The sequence below is a fragment of the Callithrix jacchus genome, chromosome 12, assembly GCF_049354715.1.
Source record: "Callithrix jacchus isolate 240 chromosome 12, calJac240_pri, whole genome shotgun sequence".
NCBI lineage: Eukaryota > Metazoa > Chordata > Mammalia > Primates > Cebidae > Callithrix > Callithrix jacchus.
In genome coordinates, this window is record NC_133513.1 from 115768017 (window position 1) to 115785362 (window position 17346).

Here is a 17346-nt window from a genome sequence, read left to right on the forward strand (position 1 = left end):
GTGTGATAATTTGTAACTCAGGATGAAATTTAAGAAATAATTTATTAGCATAATTTAACTCATACTTTGACAATGATACATCGCTTGATGTCAAGTCGTCATTCTTGTTTCAGTAACTTGAGAGTAGGGAAGATAGTTTTCTGAATATAGTGTAGTAATTGTAACAATAATAACACTGCTTTTATTAGAAAATTTTCAGTCTGATGGTACTAACTGCCTTAAAGTATTTCCTATTTGATTCCAACTGTGAGCTGAGGTAATATACATATAATTACTTTTTCCTCATACTGGAGCAATTTACTTTTGGTAATATTAAAATTTAATTTTCAAGATTAAAAAATCCTCTTTTAGATTTTCAGTGATATAATAAAATGACTTCAGTAGGAGATAAATATTAAGATTTGGTTTTAGGTTTTTTGACCATTTGTGAGTACATACACAGCATTTAAGAGTTTATCAACACAGTATCCAAAAGGAAGGCTTTCAGAAAAGGCAGAAACTTGAAAGCTTTAGATGATTGTCTGTAATGCTTAATTGTTTTTAGAAACATAAAAATCTGGGATGTTTTTATGTAAACATGAAGCATGTTATTTGTTATAGCACTGGAACTCTCTTCCACTTAATGAGCAATATTTAACCATTTGACCGTAAGTAACTTTTTTCCTTGTGGATACTGTCTAATAACGGATATGTGAGTTTGCTATTCCTAGAAGATGCTTAAGCCAACATATGTTTGCTATTTATTTTAGTAGAACTTTTAATTAGTCAAATTGATCTTATTCAGGAAGATGGGATTTGGAGGATTTTACAAGCTTTCTTTGAACTGGGATTTTTGTTGAATATAAAAGAAAATTAGTAATTTAGGATTTTTTTTAATTAAATAAATTTTAGAAGCAAAATATTGTTTCCTACATGGAACTCTTATCAGACTTGTCGATCTGATAGCTTTATTCTCCATTTGGGTTTTAGCCCTTTAGGCAGCCTAGCCTTTTATAGTTTAACCATTGAACTCTAGATTCTGGATTCAGGATTCAGTTTAACCTCTTGAAGGAAAAGACAATCACAGGCATTAGAATTGGAAGTGATCTCGGAAGGCTTCGAATGTAGCATCTTACCCAGTACAGTAAATCCCTCATGAGAACTTCCATGTCAGGTGTTCCATCCCATTATTAGGGTGAAAATGCTCTTGTGTATGTCATCAGGTTATTCAGCAGTCCGAGCTTACTGAAAACAAACATGAGTTTTGTTTTTCCCCATTCACTGCCTTTAACTATATTTTGTAGGCTCTTTATCTCGCACCCTGCTGTCCCCCATCCTCCATAACATGGTAAATGATAGCTTTTCTATCATTTAGTTATCAAAAAGCTCTGTCCTGGGCTCAGTGGCTCACACCTGTAATTCCAGCACTTCAGAGAGCAAAGGTAGGAGGATGGCTTGAGCCCAGGAGTTTGACACCAGCCTGGGCAACATGACAAAACCTTGTCTCTGCAAAAAATAGAAAAATCAGCTGAGCGTGGTGGCACGTGCTTGTAGTCCCAGCTAGTTGGGATACTGTTGTGAGAGGATCCCTTGAGCCTGGGAGGCAGAGATTGCAGTGAACAGAGATTGTGCTGCAGCACTCCAGCCTGGGTGACAGGAGAGTGAGACCCTGTCTCAAAAACAAACAAAACAAAACAAAACTACTCCAGTGTATTCCAGTTTGAACTTTTAATCTCATATTCAATCTAAAGGCTTTTTTTCCTTCTGCATGGTCAGGCCACTTACTTCCTGAAGCCCTTGGGGTCCGGAGGGCTTGTGGTAAGCTCCTGGGATATCTCTTTCCTTTTACTCTTGAGGGATCTTCTTGGATACTAACTTGTCAAGGAGAGAAGTGGAAAAAGACAAGTGTTTGTTATCTGGTGCTCACTTGATTAACAGTGGTAGGCCATTGCAGTCCAGTGATAGGCAACCAAGCTGGCATTTTGGTGAGATCTTTCAGGGAGACTCCTGCTGCACAGTTTCTGGATATGAAATTTTCTGTAACTAAACCTTTTCCAACCTACACACCCATCTGCTTGCTCCTATCCTGTCAGTCTACCTACTGGTTATGTGAATGTGCGTGCATCCTGGTGGAGATCTTTTCTCTTTGCAGTCAGATATTTTGATAATGGCAAAACAACTCCAGTCCAAGTACTCTATGGTTTGCATTCAACCCACTGGAAACTCACTTCCTCGTGATGCCAAATAGTGGCATACAGACCACTTAAGTCTGCCTTCTTTCCGAGCCCCGCCATTTCTCATCAGTTCTCTTTGTCCCCCTTTTCAAGTAGACATGCAGGGTCAGTCACTCTGTCTGCTGCATAAGCAGATGTGGAGCTGGAGAATGGATGCAAGTCTCTTCTGGGCCCTTCTGATCTTCGTGGTGATTTCTGTTGGAGGCCCCTGCCATTGTTTTGGGTGAAGACCTTCTTCCTTTCCCTGTGTTCTCCCTGAAGACTTGGAAGACTTCTAGTTCTTTTTCCTCTGTGAACCGCTTGTAGATAGTGGAAGGATAGTGCTGATTAGGGTGTCAGAGCCATGCCTGAGTCTACACATATTTGATCGTTGATGTCTATATATCCTCAGCTTTGTGTTTATCAGTGATTGTGGGGCAATAGGAGTAGTCATACTCGACATGTTTTAACAAATAATAATGAAGTCCTATGGGCCTATGGGCCTGATGAGATCTCACTGTGCAGAATTCAATTTTTCGTAGCTTTTTCTTATATCACTCAGGATGTTTCTGTGTTTTGCTTTATTTTTTGGCTGACTTCCTGGTTCCTGACTGATGAAGTGTTAACTGTGATTATGTTAATTTATGACTGATTTGTAAGATCTAACTCTATCTTAGAGTATGAGTAAAGCTGAAGGAGAAATTTGGATGGGGAGAGCATGTTAATAATATAACTGTGTCATGTAATTTTTACTAAGGATATAAATTCAAATGAAAATACAGTGTTTGAACCTTTTCCTTCCATTATCTAAATAAACCAGTTAAATCTGGTAAATGATTCTTGTCTGATGAGGAAGAAACAACTTTTTATCTGGAAACTTAATGTTAATCTTTGATGCAGTGATTGTGGGTTACTTAATACTTCATTCAACAGATAGTGACTGAGGCTCTTCTGTGTGGCAACCACTGTTTTAGGCATTGAGGAAACAACAGTAAATAACAAAAAACAAAAAATCCCTGCTGTCATAGAGCCTGCATTATAGTGTGGGGAAACACAAGAAACAGGTAAATGAGTAAACTGTATCATATCATTTGTTAAATGTTAGTAAATGCTAAGGAGAAGAATAACATAGGGAGTGGAGGTAGAAGTGGCAGAACAGTTTGGAGTATTTGCAGTTTTAGATAAGATCTTAAAGGAAGTGTTCACAGAGAAAGTAACTGAGTTAAAAGTCCCTGTGTGGGAATCTTGTCTGGTGAGTTCAGCAGGCAAATGAATGAGGAGGTGGGTATTGGGATAGGGTAAGGGCAGACCTAGAGGTCTTTATAAGGGCTTTGGTTTTTAGGTTTTTACTTTGAATGAGATCCTATTGAAACAATGGTTGTCAGCCTTGGCTGAACATTAGAATTGTTGGGGAAGTTTTAAAAAAGTACTGATGGGGCCGGGCGCGATGGCTCACGCCTGTAATCTCAGCACTTTGGGAGGCCGAGGTGGGTGGATCACGAGGTCAAGAGATCAAGACCATCCAGGTCAATGTGGTGAAACCCTGTCTCTACTAAAAATACAAAAAATTAGCTGGGCACGGTGGCACGTGCCTGTAATCCCAGCTACTCAGGAGGCTGAGGCAGGAGAATTGCCTGAACCCAGGAGGCGGAGGTTGTGGTGAGCCGAGATCGCCATTGCACTCCAGCCTGGGTAACAAGAGCGAAACTCCGTCTCAAAAAAAAAAAAAAAAAAAGTACTGATGCCTGGATTCCATCCCAGTTTCTGATTTAATTGGTCAGTGCTGGTGGGGGAGGTGGTGTTTTAACCTAGGCATCAGCAATTTTTAAAACTCCCAGGTAATTCTAATAAGTGGACATCTATTGCATTGAAGAGTTTTGAGCAAGAGGGAGGTATTACATAGTATTGAGCAGTATGACCGTAGAGCCAGACTCCTCTAGTTTGACTGCTGGCACTGCTACTTCCTAAGCAGGTGACCTTGAGCAAGTGCCTTAGTTTTGTCATCTGTAAAATTGTTCTAAGGATTAAATCAACTAATATTTAGGAATTTAGAAAAGTGCTTTATGAGTAGTAATATGTGTGTTTATTGAGTGAACACCTGAATCATTGTTTTAATGGGATCTCTTTGACTGCTGTATTGAGAATAGATTGAAATGTGGCAAGGGCTGGAGCAAGGAGAGCCCCTTGGCAATAATCCAGGTGGGAGGTGACAGTTGCTTGGACCAGAGTGGCAGCAAGTGGTGAAAAGTAGGATTCTGGTTATAATTTGAAGATGAAGATAACAGGGTTTGCTGATGGATAGGACATGGGGATAGGATATGGTTTGGATTTGTGTCCCCACCCAAATCTCATGTCAAATTGTAATCCCCAATGTTGGAGGAGGGGCCTCGTGGCAGGTGATAGTGAGCGAGTTCTCATGAGATCTGGTTGTTTAAAAGTGTGTACCTCTCTTCTCTCTCTCTTCTTCCTGCTCCAGCCATGTAAGGGGTGACTCCTTCCTCTTCACCTTCCACCGTGATTATACGTTTCCTGAGGTCTCCCCAGTCACGCTTCCTGTACAGACTGTGGGACTGTGAACGAACTGAACCTCTTTTCTTTATAAATTACCCAGTCTTAGGTAGTTCTTTAGAGCAGTGCAAGAACAGACTACTACAGGGTGAGAAAAACTTAAGTGTGACTTCAAGATATTTTGCCCGAACAACTGGAAGAAGGGAGTGGCCCTTCACTGAGCTGCGGAAGGCTGGATCAGGTTTCTGAAGGGAATGTCTGGAGCTCAGTTAAGTTTGAGATGGCTTGTTAGATAAGTGGAACCATAGAATAGGCACTTATATACATGGGTCTGGAGGTCAACAGTGTTCAAGGCTGGAGATACTAGTCTGGAAGTCATCAATATTTAGACCGGCGAGAATGAGTAAGCTCACCAAGACATTGAGTATATGTCTGAGTATATAATCCTCAGACCACTCTCTGGGATACTCCAACAATAGAGGTCTGGGAGGTGAAATTTCCTTAGGGTTTTTAATGTGCTCTAGAATGAAAGACAATTGTATTGTTTATTTTTAAAAAACAGCTTTACTGGATATAATTCACACCATATAATTCACTTATTTAAAATGTACGATTCAGTGCATTCACAGTTATATGGATAATACCACAATCAATTTTAGAATATTTGTATCACCTCCGAAGAAATCCTGTACCCTCCCATCCTTAGACAACAACTCATTTATCCCGTACCTAGGCAACTAGTAGTCCATCTTTATGGATTTGCCCATTCTGGATATTTCATGTTAGTGGAATTATACCATACTTAGTTTGTTTAGAGAGAAGTGGAATTTGTTAGTAGATTCTTGTTTCAAGAGATAACAAGTTATTTGGTAAAGGTGGGGGCTGTAAGATCTCTCCAACGTAAAGGAAGGTGTATTTCCTGTTTGTAATTAGTAACAAAACTGTGGGGTGATATTTTGTGACTATGAATATTCTGTTTCCTAACAACATTTCATCTAGTTGTTTTAGTGTTCATTGAAGATGGCTTGTATAAATCAGTGAGAGACTGGGATTACAGAGTGGTGATTTTCTATTACTATCATACTTTCAGAGATTATGTAGTTCATAGTATTTCTAATTCAGTCGCATTGTACACAGTTTGTTCTGTTTTGTATTTGTACCTCTTTTCTCTCATTGTGAAAGTCTTGGTTCCTAATAACAAATACATATTTTATTTTAAATATAATTAATCGTATCAGTATATTTACATTATCCTATCATGTATATTATAATGGTCTGGAAGTCCTGTCGTACCTAAAATGTTTCAGATTACAGTACCAAGTAGGAATGCTGGATCATAGGATAAAAGCATATATGATTTTGTTAAATAGGACCCGATTCACCCAGTAGGTTTTCTACCATTTTGCATTCTTGCCAGCAGTAAAAGAGTTTCTGTTTTCTTACAGTCTCATCAGTAGGGTGTGTTGTCAGGCTTTTGAATTTTTGCCAGTCAAATAGATGATAATGGTGTATCTCTGTAGTATAAATTAAAACAACTTTCTTTTATTATGGAGAATTGTGAACATCCACAAAGATAGAATAGTGTGACTAATGAACATCATCATTTAGCCCCAACAACTATCAACCCAACCACCAATGCCTCATCTGTTTATTCCCTTCTCTCAAATTATTTTGAATCAAATCCCAGGTAATTCAACTCAACTCAACCTCACCTCACCTCACGTCTTTTTTTTTTTTTTTTTTTTTTAACAGGGTCTTGCTTTATTGCCCAGGGTGGAGTACAGTGGCACAGTCATAGCTTACTGCAGCCTCGATCTCCCAGGCTGAAGCGATTATTCCACCTTAGCCTCCTAAGTAGCTGGGACTACAGGCGCACACTACTATGCCTGGATAATTTTTTTTTTTTTTGGTAGAGATAATGTCTCTTCATATTGCAGGCCTGAACTCCTGAGCTTAAGCGATCCTCCTGCCTCAGCCTCCCAAAGTGCTGGGATTACAGTTGTGAGCCACCATGCCTGGCCCCAAATAAGTAACATTTTATTTTATATTAGTAATCTGTAAATGAAAAGGACTCCTTTTTTGGGTAACAACCACAATGCCATTATCACACCAAAAATAATGTGTCTATTTTCTTAATATTGGGCAGTATTCAAATTTTCAATTTTCTTAAATATATCCGTTTTTTTTTTTTTTTTTTAACGAAACAGGATTTAAATAAAATCCACATGTCGTGATTGGTCCAGATGTCTTTTAAAGCCTTTTTTATTTATAGGTTGCTCCTCTAGTTCCTTTTCTTCTACTGCTTTTGAATTTAATTTTAATGAAACCAGTTATCTTTCCCAAGCCATTTCTTACAGTACACACTTTGAATTCCTATGGTGGCTTTTCTCATGTTTTTCCTGTTCTTGCGATGTCATTGGCAATGGCTACGTCTCAATATGGGATTATGAGTGATACTGAATATCTTTTCATACATATAAGGGCCAAAATGGGAAATTTTTATATCTTTATTGGTACAATGTTCATGTCTTTTACTCATTTTTCTATTGAACGTTTGATATATTTCCCTTGACCTTTTTGCAAGCTCTTTAAATGTTAGGGAAATTAGCCCTTTGTCTATGATATAAGTTGCAAATATTTTCTGCTGGCCTTGACTTGGCTTATTGAGTTTTTGCTATGGAAAACTTTTAAAAACCTTTATTTGTAGTAATTTATAAATGAGTTTTTAAAATTGTTAGTGGGCTGGGTGTGGTGGCTCACACCTGTAATCCCAGCACTTTGGGAGGCTTAGGTGGGTGGATCATTTGAGGTCAGGAGTTCCAGACCAGCCTGGCCAACATGCTGAAACACCCTATCCCTACCAAAAATACAAAAATTAGCCCGGCAGTAGTGGTGTGTGCCGGTAATCCCAGCTGCTTGGGAGACTGAGGCAGGAGAATGGCTTGAGCCTGTGAGGTGGAGGTTGTGGAGAGCCAAGATCGTGTAACTGCACTGCAGTCAGGGCAACAGAGTGAGACCCTTTCTCAAAAAACAAAATTGTTACTGGATTTTTAATTAACTTTTTGAAATTATATTCAGTAAACTTCATCTCTTTAAAATGTATAATTTGATGAGTTTTAACCATGTCTACAAACACATTAAGATACAGAACATTCCCATAACTCTGAGAAGTATCCTCATGCCAGTTAAAGTCCTTCCCGTCTCCCCCAGCACCAAGCAACTACTGATTTGCATTCTGCCCCTATAGATTGGTTTGCAATTTTCAGAATTTTACAGAAATGGAATTATACAGGCTGTATCCTTTTATGTCTTTCATTTTTTCACTTAGTATTATGATTTTGAGATTCACCCATATTGTTGGATCTGTCAGTAGCTCCTATTTACTGGAGAGCAGTATTCATTGTGTAGATTACCACATTTTATTTACCTTCTTGTTGATGGACATTTGGGTTGTTTCTAGTTGGAATCTTGTTAGTAAAGCTACCATAAACATTTGTCAGTTAATATGCGCATATATGCTTTCATTTCTTGTGGGTAAATAACCTAGGAATGGAGTGACTGGTTCATAGTATAGGTATATGTTTGGTTTTGTTCCTAGCACTTTTCCCAAAGTAGTTTTCCCCTTTACATTTCTATGATCAGTGTAAAAATTCTGATGTTCCACGTCTTTGATGAATTTGGTGTTGACAGTCTGTTTAATTTTAGCTCCTCTGTTGAGTGCATATGGTATCTTTTTTTAAACTCAAGATTGTTGAGATCTAATTTTACCCATTTTAGTGTAAAATTCTGTAAGTTTTGACATATGCATACAACTGTGTAACCACCATCACAATTGAAATGTACAATAATTCTAGTACCAAAAACAATTCTTTCGTGTTCCTTTGTAGTCATTCCATCCCCGTCCCATGCCCTAGCAACTCTGATCTGTTTTCTATCACTGTTGTTGTTTTCTGTTGTTAGTTTTTTTTTTTTTTTTTTTTTTTTTCACTTTGCAGGCAGTTAAGTTCATTCTTTGTGGCATGTAGGCTTATAGTTTTCACGAATGCATAGTCATGTATCCTACCATGAAGATACAGAACAGTTCTATCACCCCCCTCCCCCGCCCCACCCCAAATTACTCTCTTAAGTCATCTCTCTCCTCTACCCACTGATCTGTTCTATGTCCCATACGCTTTTTGATCTGGCTTCTTTCACATACCAAAATACATTGAAATTTGTTAGTTGCACATGTATCAGTAGTTTGCTCCTTTATTTTGCCAAGTAATATTTTATTGTGTTGGATGTACCACAGTTTGTTTATTCATATACCAGTTGAAGGACATTTGGGTTGTTCCTGTTTTTTTTCTTGTTGTTCAGTTATGAATAATACTTCTGTAAACATTTGTGTCAACTGAAGGGTTATGCTTATATCAAATACTGGATACAAATACTAGGAGTGGGACTGCTGGGTGTACTCTAAGGATGTGCTTAATTGTAAAAACTGCCAAACTGTTCTCCAAAGTTGCTATGTCATTTTGCATTCCCCCACCAGCAACGTATTAGAGTTCATTTATTTCACATCTTTGACAGCATTTAGTATTGTCAGGGTTTTGTTTTGTTTTGTTTTTTGACATTTTAGTAGGTGTGTTATAGTATCTCATGATTTTATTTGCACTTTGCTGACTAATTATGGTGGGCATCTATTTGTGTGCTTATTTATTATTTTCATATCTTTGTCAGCTTGTGTGTTCCAAGCTTTTTGAACATTTTCTTATTTGGTTGTCTTATAATTGAATTGTAATAATTACTTTCCTGTTCTAGGGTATCAGTTGTTGTCTAGATACATACATATGAATATTTTCTCTAATTTCGTGGCTTGTCTTTTCTTTATGGTGTCTTTTGAAGAGCAGTTTTAAAGTTTGATTACATTGTGAATATATTAACTATTATATGGTTCAGGCTTTTTGTGTCTTAGCTAAGAAATATTTGTCTACCCTTAAGGTCATGAAGACTTGGTCCTATATTTTGTTCTAGAAGCTTTATCATTTTAGTTTTTACATTGGGTCAGTGATCCATTTAGAGTTAGTTTTTTTCCACAGTCAATTATTCCAGTCTCATTTTTTGGAAAGACTGTCCTTTCTCTACAAAATTGCCTTGGCACCTTGGTTGAAAATTAACTGTTCTCCTGTTTACTAGAAGAATTTGTAAAAGATTGGTGTTATTTTTTTCCTTGAGGGATTGGTAGAACTTACATATGAACTATTCTAGGCTCGGACTTTTCTTTTTGGGGTTTTAGTAATGAATTCATTTGCTTTGGTAGAAGAAGTAGGTACTTCAGGTTTTCTTTTTCATCTTGTGCCAGTTTTTTCAAAGTTGTGTTTTTTCAAAGAATTTGTTGACTTTTAAATTGTCAAATTTGTTTCCATGAATTCTTATTACCCACTTAATATCTTTAGGGTGTGAAGTGATAATCTCTCTGTACTTCCTAATATTGGTGATTTCCTTTCTCTCTTTTGCTTGGTCCATATAGTTATAGATTTATCAATTTGATCTTTGCAAAGAAACACCTTTTGGTTTTAATTTTCTTTATTGTTTGTTTGCAATTTCATTAGTTTCTTTTCTGATATTTATTATACTTTACCTTCTTTTTCTAGCTGTTTAAGGTGGAGTTTTAGATCATTGATTTTAGACCCTCATTTCTAATAAAAGCATCTTTAAACCTTTAGCTGCATACCACAAATTTTGACTTTTTAAAATTTTCATTTAGTTAAGAATGTTTTATAATTTCCCTTTTGATTTCTTCTTTTACTTATATTTTATTTAAAAGTGTGTTTTAATTTTCAAGTAGTTATTCAGGTGATAATTTCATCTATAGCACTAAAAATGAATGAAAATTTTGACATATTTGTTTATAGAATTCTTGAATGCTCTATATATTTATTGTATTTATATGATATATGCCCGAGGGCTTTTCTGTGTGTAAAAGAACACTCATTATTTTTCACTGTTCTCTGGGTTGAAGGAGCTCATTTGAGCCGTTCCCTCTTGGGGTCTTTCTTTTGTAGTTGCAGTCAGATAGCAGTTGGAACAAGAGTCATCTGAAGGCTTGACTGGGCTGGATGGTCAAGGTAGCCTCTTCGCTCACTCTGCTAGAATGGCTGGAACAGCTGGGTGTGGGCTGGCCACCTCTCTCCACTAGCTTATTCATGGGACTAGTTGGCTTTCACATAACAGGGCAGTCTTAAGGCAGTTAAATTTCCTATATGACAGCTGACTTCTGGAGTGAGCATTCTAAGACTGAGTTTTTTCAAGTAGATAATTTATCTGCTCTACTCTTAAACTAAGAAGTAAGATAAATATATTGGGATAGTCATTGTAGAAACTGCCTAGTAAGTAGTATTACACCATTCTTTAATTTTTTTAGTTGAGGTGAAATTAGCATAAGATTACCCATTTTAATGTGTACAGCTCAATGACTTTTTTTTTTTGAGATGGAGTCACACTCTGTCACCCAGGCTGGAGTGCATGGGTGTGATCTTGGCTTATTGCAACCTCTACCACCTGGGTTCAAGCAATTCTCCTTCCTCAGCCTTCTGAGTAGTTGGTATTATAGACGCCTGCCACCACACCTAGCTAATTTTTTTTGTAGTTTTTAGTAGAGATAGTGTTTCATCATGTTGTCCAGGCTGCTCTTGAACTTCTGACCTTGTGATCCACTCGCCTTGGCCTCCCAAAATGTTGGGATTGCAGGCATGAGCTGCCGCGCTTGGCCCCAGTGACATTTCATATGTTCACAGTGTCAGCGTTGTGCAACTATCACCCGTATCTACTGTCAGAACATTTTCATCACCCATTAAGCAGCTCTTCCGCATCTCCCCCTCTCGTCAGCCTCTCTGTCTCAGGATTTATCTGTTTTGGATCTTTCATAGAAATAGAATCATACAACATGTACCTTTTTGTTGCTGGCTTTTTTCACTTAGCATGTTTTCAAGGTTTATCCAGGGCATGTATCAGAATTTCATTCCTTTTTATGTCTGAATAATATTCCATTGTATGTATATGCCACATTTTATCCATTCACCCACTGATAAATATTGGGGTTGTTTCCACCCTTTGGCTATTTGTGAATAGTGTTGCTGTGAACATTTCATATATAAGGGTTTGACTACCTGTGTTCAATTCTGAATATCTGTAAGCAAATCTCAGAGATACTGTGGGTTCAGTTCCTGTCCATGGCAATAAATGTTATGATAAAATGAGTCACACTAATTTTTTGATTTCCTAGTGCTTATAAAAATGATTTTTATACTATACAGTAGTCTATTAAGTGTTCCATAGCATTATGTCTAAAAAATGTACATACTATAATTTAAAAATGTTTTATTGCTTTAAAATGCTAACAATCATCTGAGCCTCTTCAAATGAGTCATAATTTTTTGCTCGTGGAGAGTTTTACCTCAGTGTTGATGGCTGCTTACAGATTAGGGTAATGGTTGCTGACGGTAGGGGTGGCTGTGGCATTTCAAGAAACCAGTGTTTTCACTCATCCATAGAAGCAGCTCCTCATCTGTTCAAGTTTTAGCATGAGATTACAGTAATTAGTCACATCTTCAGGTTCCTCTTCTAATTCTAGTCCTTTTGCTGTTTCTGTCCTATATGTAGTTTCAAACTCTTGTTAATGTTAATATTTGGACCTCCTCCTGTGAATCATGAATATTCTGAATGGCATCTAGAATGATGAATTCTCTCCAAAAAGTTTTCAATTTACTTTGCCCAAATGTATCAGAGGAATCACTATCTATGGCAGCTATATTTCAAATCACAAATGTATATTTCAGTATCACAAAATGTGTTTCTGAAATAATAAGACTTGAAAGTGGAAATTACTCCTTGATCCGTGAGCTGCAGAATGGATGTTGTGTTAATAGGTGTGAAAACAGCATGAATTACCTTGTATGTTATAGGAGCTCTTGGGTGACTATGTGCATTGTCAGTGAGCAGTGATATTTGGAAAGGAATCTTCTGAGGAGTAAGTCTCAACAGCAGACTTAAAGTATTCAGTGGCCGGGTGTGGTGGTTCACACCTGTAATCCCAGCACTTTGGGAGGCTGAGGTTAGTGGATCACCTGAGGTCAGGAGTTTGAGACCAGCCTGGTCAACGTGGTGAAAACCTGTCTCTACTGAAAATACAAAAATTAGCCTGACATGGTGGCATGTGCCTGTAATCCCAGCTAGTTGGGAGGCTAAGGCAGGAGAATCACATGAACCTGGTGGTAGAGGTTGCAGTAAGCTGAGATTGTGCCACTGCAATCCAGCCTGGGTGACAGAGGGAGACTCCATCTCAAAAAAAAAAAATTAAGTAAAGCATGCTGTAAACAAGTGTGCTGTCATCCAGACTTTGTTATTCCATTTCTAGAATACAGGCAGAGTAGATTTATTGTAATTCTTGAGGGCCCTAGGATTTTCAGAATGGTAAGTGAGCATTGACTTCAATTTAAAGTCAGCAGCTGCATTAGCCCCTAATGATAGTCAACTTGTCCTTTGAAGCTTGGAAGCAGGCATTGACTTCTCTAGAGCTGTGAAAGTCCTAGATGGTGTCTTCCAATAGAAGATTTTCACATACATTGAAAATCTCTTTAGTGTAGCCACCTTCTTGATCTCAGCTGGATCTTTTGGATAACTTGTGGAAGCTTCTACATCAGCACTTGCTGCTTCACCTTGCACTTTTATGTTATAGAGATGGCTTCTTTCTTTAAAACTCATGAACCAACTTCTGCTAGCTTCCAGCTCTTTTTCCTGCAGCTTCTTCACCTCTCTCAGCCTTCAAATAACTGAAGAAAGCCTTTCTTTGGGTTAGGTTTTGGCTTAAGGGGAAGACTGTGGCTAATTTGATGTTCTGTCCAGACCACTAAAGCATTCTTCATATCAGCAATAAAGCTCTTTCACTTGTTCTTGTGTTCACTGAAGTAGCACTTTTAATTTCCTTTAAGAACTTTACCTTTGCATTCATAACTTGGCTGTTTGGTGCAGGAAGCCTCACTTTTGGTCTGTCTCAGCTTTTGACATGACTTACTTATTAAGCTTAATCATTTCTGGCTTTTGGTTTAAAGTGAGACACTTGGCTGGGCATGGTGGCTCATGCCTGTAATCCCAGCACTTTGGGAGGCTGAGGCAAGAGGATAGTTTGAGGCCAGGAGCTCAAGACTAGCCTGGGCAGCATAATGAGATCCTGTCTTTACAAAAAATAAAAAAGTTAACTGGGGTGTGGTGGTGCATGCATGTAGTCCTTCCACCTATTTAGGAAGCTGTGGCAGGAGGATTTCTTGAGCCCAGTAGTTCAAGGAAGCAGTGAGCTCTGATCTGCCATGGCAGGGTTGTCACAAACCTTCAATATGTAAAAACCCCAATATCTGTGAAGTACAATAAAATGAGGCACAGTAAAATGAGGTGTGTGTGTACCTGGGAGTAGAATTGCTGGGTCATATGGTAATTCTATGTTTAACTCTTGAAGAATTGTCAAACTGTTTTACATAGCTGTTGTACCATTTTACATTCCCACCAGCAATGTAGGAGGGTTCCAGTTTCTCCATGTCCTTGTCAACACTTGTTATTCTCCTCTCCTTTAATTAGCTGTCCTAGTGGGTGTGAAGTTTTATCTCATTGTGGTTTTTATTTGGATTTCCCTAATGACTGATATTCAGCATCTTTTAATGTTCTTGTTGGCTGTTTATCTTCTTTGGATAAATGGCTCTTCAAGACATTTGCCCATTTTAAACTTGGACTGGTTTTTCTTTTTAAATTCTAAAAATTATTTATATATTCTGGATACTAGACCCTTGTCAGATATATAGTTTGCAGATATTTTCTTTCCTCCTTTGGATTTTCTTTTGACTTTCTTGATGTCCTTTGATGCAAAAAAAAGTTTTAAATTTTGATGAAGTCCAGTTTATTTTATTTTTGTTGTTGCTCATGCTTTTGGTATTATATCTAAGAATTCATTGCCAATACCAAGTGTAAGATTTATTCTGTATTTTCTTCTAAAAGTTTTCTAGTTTTAGCTCTTAGATTGTTCATCCGTTTTGGGTTAAGTTTTGTATATGGTGTGAGGTAGGGGTCCAGCTTCATTCTGCTATATGTGGATATCCAGTTGTACCAGCACCATTTGTTGAAGAGGCTTTTTTCCCCCACATTGAATGGTATTAGCACCCTTGTTGAAAGCAGTTGACTATAGATGTATGGGTTTGTTTCTGTGTTTTTAATTCTTTTCCACTGATCTGTGTTTATTCTCATGGCAAGTTGATAGTTTTTACCTGTAGTATATTGTAGTATAGAATATTGATTTTTCAAGCTTTGATTACATTGTAAACTTTTTTTTTAAACAAACTTATGGTAAATTTATTAAAGAAATTATTTCCTTTAAAGTGCTAGATATATAAGGACAATAATAACACACAAACTTATTGGATGTTTTTATTTAAAACTTTTTGGTGTGTTTTATAATTTCTCCAACTGCATATGGAATAGTGATGCAGATACATAATATATCAGTGTGCATTGTAATGGAATTTTCACTGTAAGTTAAATTTACTTTGAGCCTCTAAATAAAGAACTAGTTATGTAAATTCATCCTGCCGAAAGATACAATGGTGCCAGCTATGGATGTACCAGAATAGGAACAGCTGTCTGGTGTAGATTTGGACTAAGCATCACCCAGAAAGGAATCACGTATCTGTAGTCTCTAGAGAAACAAAGCTTGGCACCTAATGTTTTTTAAACTTTAATCAGTATAACAAAAGTTACAGTACTTTAGGACCAGAATATGATATACCTGTTTAGTCTACTTTAATCTATAATGTCTCATTTTCTCTTTTTTCCTGTAATAATTTATTTGCTAAAGAAACTGTTTTTCTTGCTCTTTTGTTTCTTATAGTCTGACTTTGGCTGATTGAATTCCTTTAGTGCAGTTTAGCATGTTCCTCTGTGTTCTGTATCTCCTGTAGATTGGTAGTTGGATATAGAGGGGATCTAAAAAACATTTTTTCTTTTTTTTTTTTAATTTTTTATTGGATTTTAGGTTTTGGGGTACATGAGCAGAGCATGCAAGACAGTTGCGTAGGTACACACATGGCAGTGTGCTTTGCTTTGCTTCTCCCCTTCACCCACATTTGGCATTTCTCCCCAGGCTATCCCTCCCCACCTCCCCCTCCCACTGGCCCTCCCCTTTTCCCCCCAGTAGACCCCAGTGTTTAGTACTCCCCTTTCTGTGTCCATGTGTTCTCATTTTTCATCACCCGCCTATGAGTGAGAATATGCGGTGTTTCATTTTCTGTTCTTGTGTCAGTTTGCTGAGGATGATGTTCTCCAGATTCATCCATGTCCCTACAAACGACACAAACTCATCATTTCTGATTGCTGCATAATATTCCATGGTGTATATGTGCCACATTTTTCCAATCCAGTCTATTATCAATGGGCATTTGGGTTGATTCCAGGTCTTTGCTATTGTAAACAGTGCTGCAATGAACATTCGTGTACATGTGTCCTTATAGTAGAACGATTTATAGTCTTTTGGATATATACCCAGTAATGGGATTGCTGGGTCAAATGGAATTTCTATTTCTAAGGCCTTGAGGAATCGCCAGACTGTCTTCCACAATGGTTGAACTAATTTACACTCCCACCAACAGTGTAAAAGTGTTCCTTTTTCTCCACATCCTCTCCAGCATCTGTTGTCTCCAGATTTTTTAATGATTGCCATTCTAACTGGCGTGTTTCTATAACAAGAAAAAATGTTTTTTAGATCCCCTCTATATCCAGCTACCAATGTTTGTGTCTTCCACCAGGAGGCACATCATACCTGCTTATCTCTCTTTCCACTATGTTAACTAAGTTTAATTAATTTGATTCACTTTAATTTTAACAATTCAGGGTTTTTAGAGAGAGAGGATGGTTTAGAGCATAAGAGCTCCAGAATGCAGTAGTCTGGATTCAGGCTTTGACTCTGGCCTACTAGTTTTGGAATTTTGGAAAGTCACTTCCCTTCTATGTTAAATTCCTTATCTGCTGGGGTGGTGATGCCTACTCCTAGGATTGTTCAGATTAGAAGAGATAATGCAGGCCGGGCGTGGTGGCTCAAGCCTGTAATCCCAGCACTTTGGGAGGCCGAGGTGGGTGAATCACGAGGTCAACAGATCGAGACCATCTTGGTCAACATGGTGAAACCCGGTCTCTACTAAAATTACAAAAAGCTGGGCACGGTGGTGTGTGCCTGTAATCCCAGCTGCTCGGGAGGCTGAGGCAGGAGAATTGCCTGAACCCAGGAGGCGGAGGTTGCGGTGAGCCAAGATCGTGCCATTGCACTCCAGCCTGGGTAACAAGAGCGAAACTCCGTCTCAAAAAAAAAAGAAGAGATAATACAGGAAAAAGAACCTTGCACAGAGCCTGGCATGTAGCAGGTGGTCACTAAACGTTAACTGTTATTGTTTTGTGAATTTAAGCACTTCTAAAGTAATCTAAAGGATAGAGTATCTCCAGGAAATGAAAATTTGGATAGCTGTTTTTTTTTTTTTTTTTTTGGCTCCCCTGGGGTTTTTTAGGGAAAAAGTAGGTAAGTTATTCAACTGAGGCGAAGTAGCTCTCCACTGTCCCCATCAAAGTAAGGAGTTAC

The 17346-nt window shown here is 37.9% G+C and overlaps 1 protein-coding gene across 12 annotated transcripts in view; it reads left to right on the forward strand.

Moving 5' to 3' along the window:
• PLEKHA1 (pleckstrin homology domain containing A1) overlaps positions 1 to 17346 on the forward strand; it is a 67017-nt gene that overhangs the window by 2273 nt on the left and 47398 nt on the right. The window lies entirely within an intron of this gene.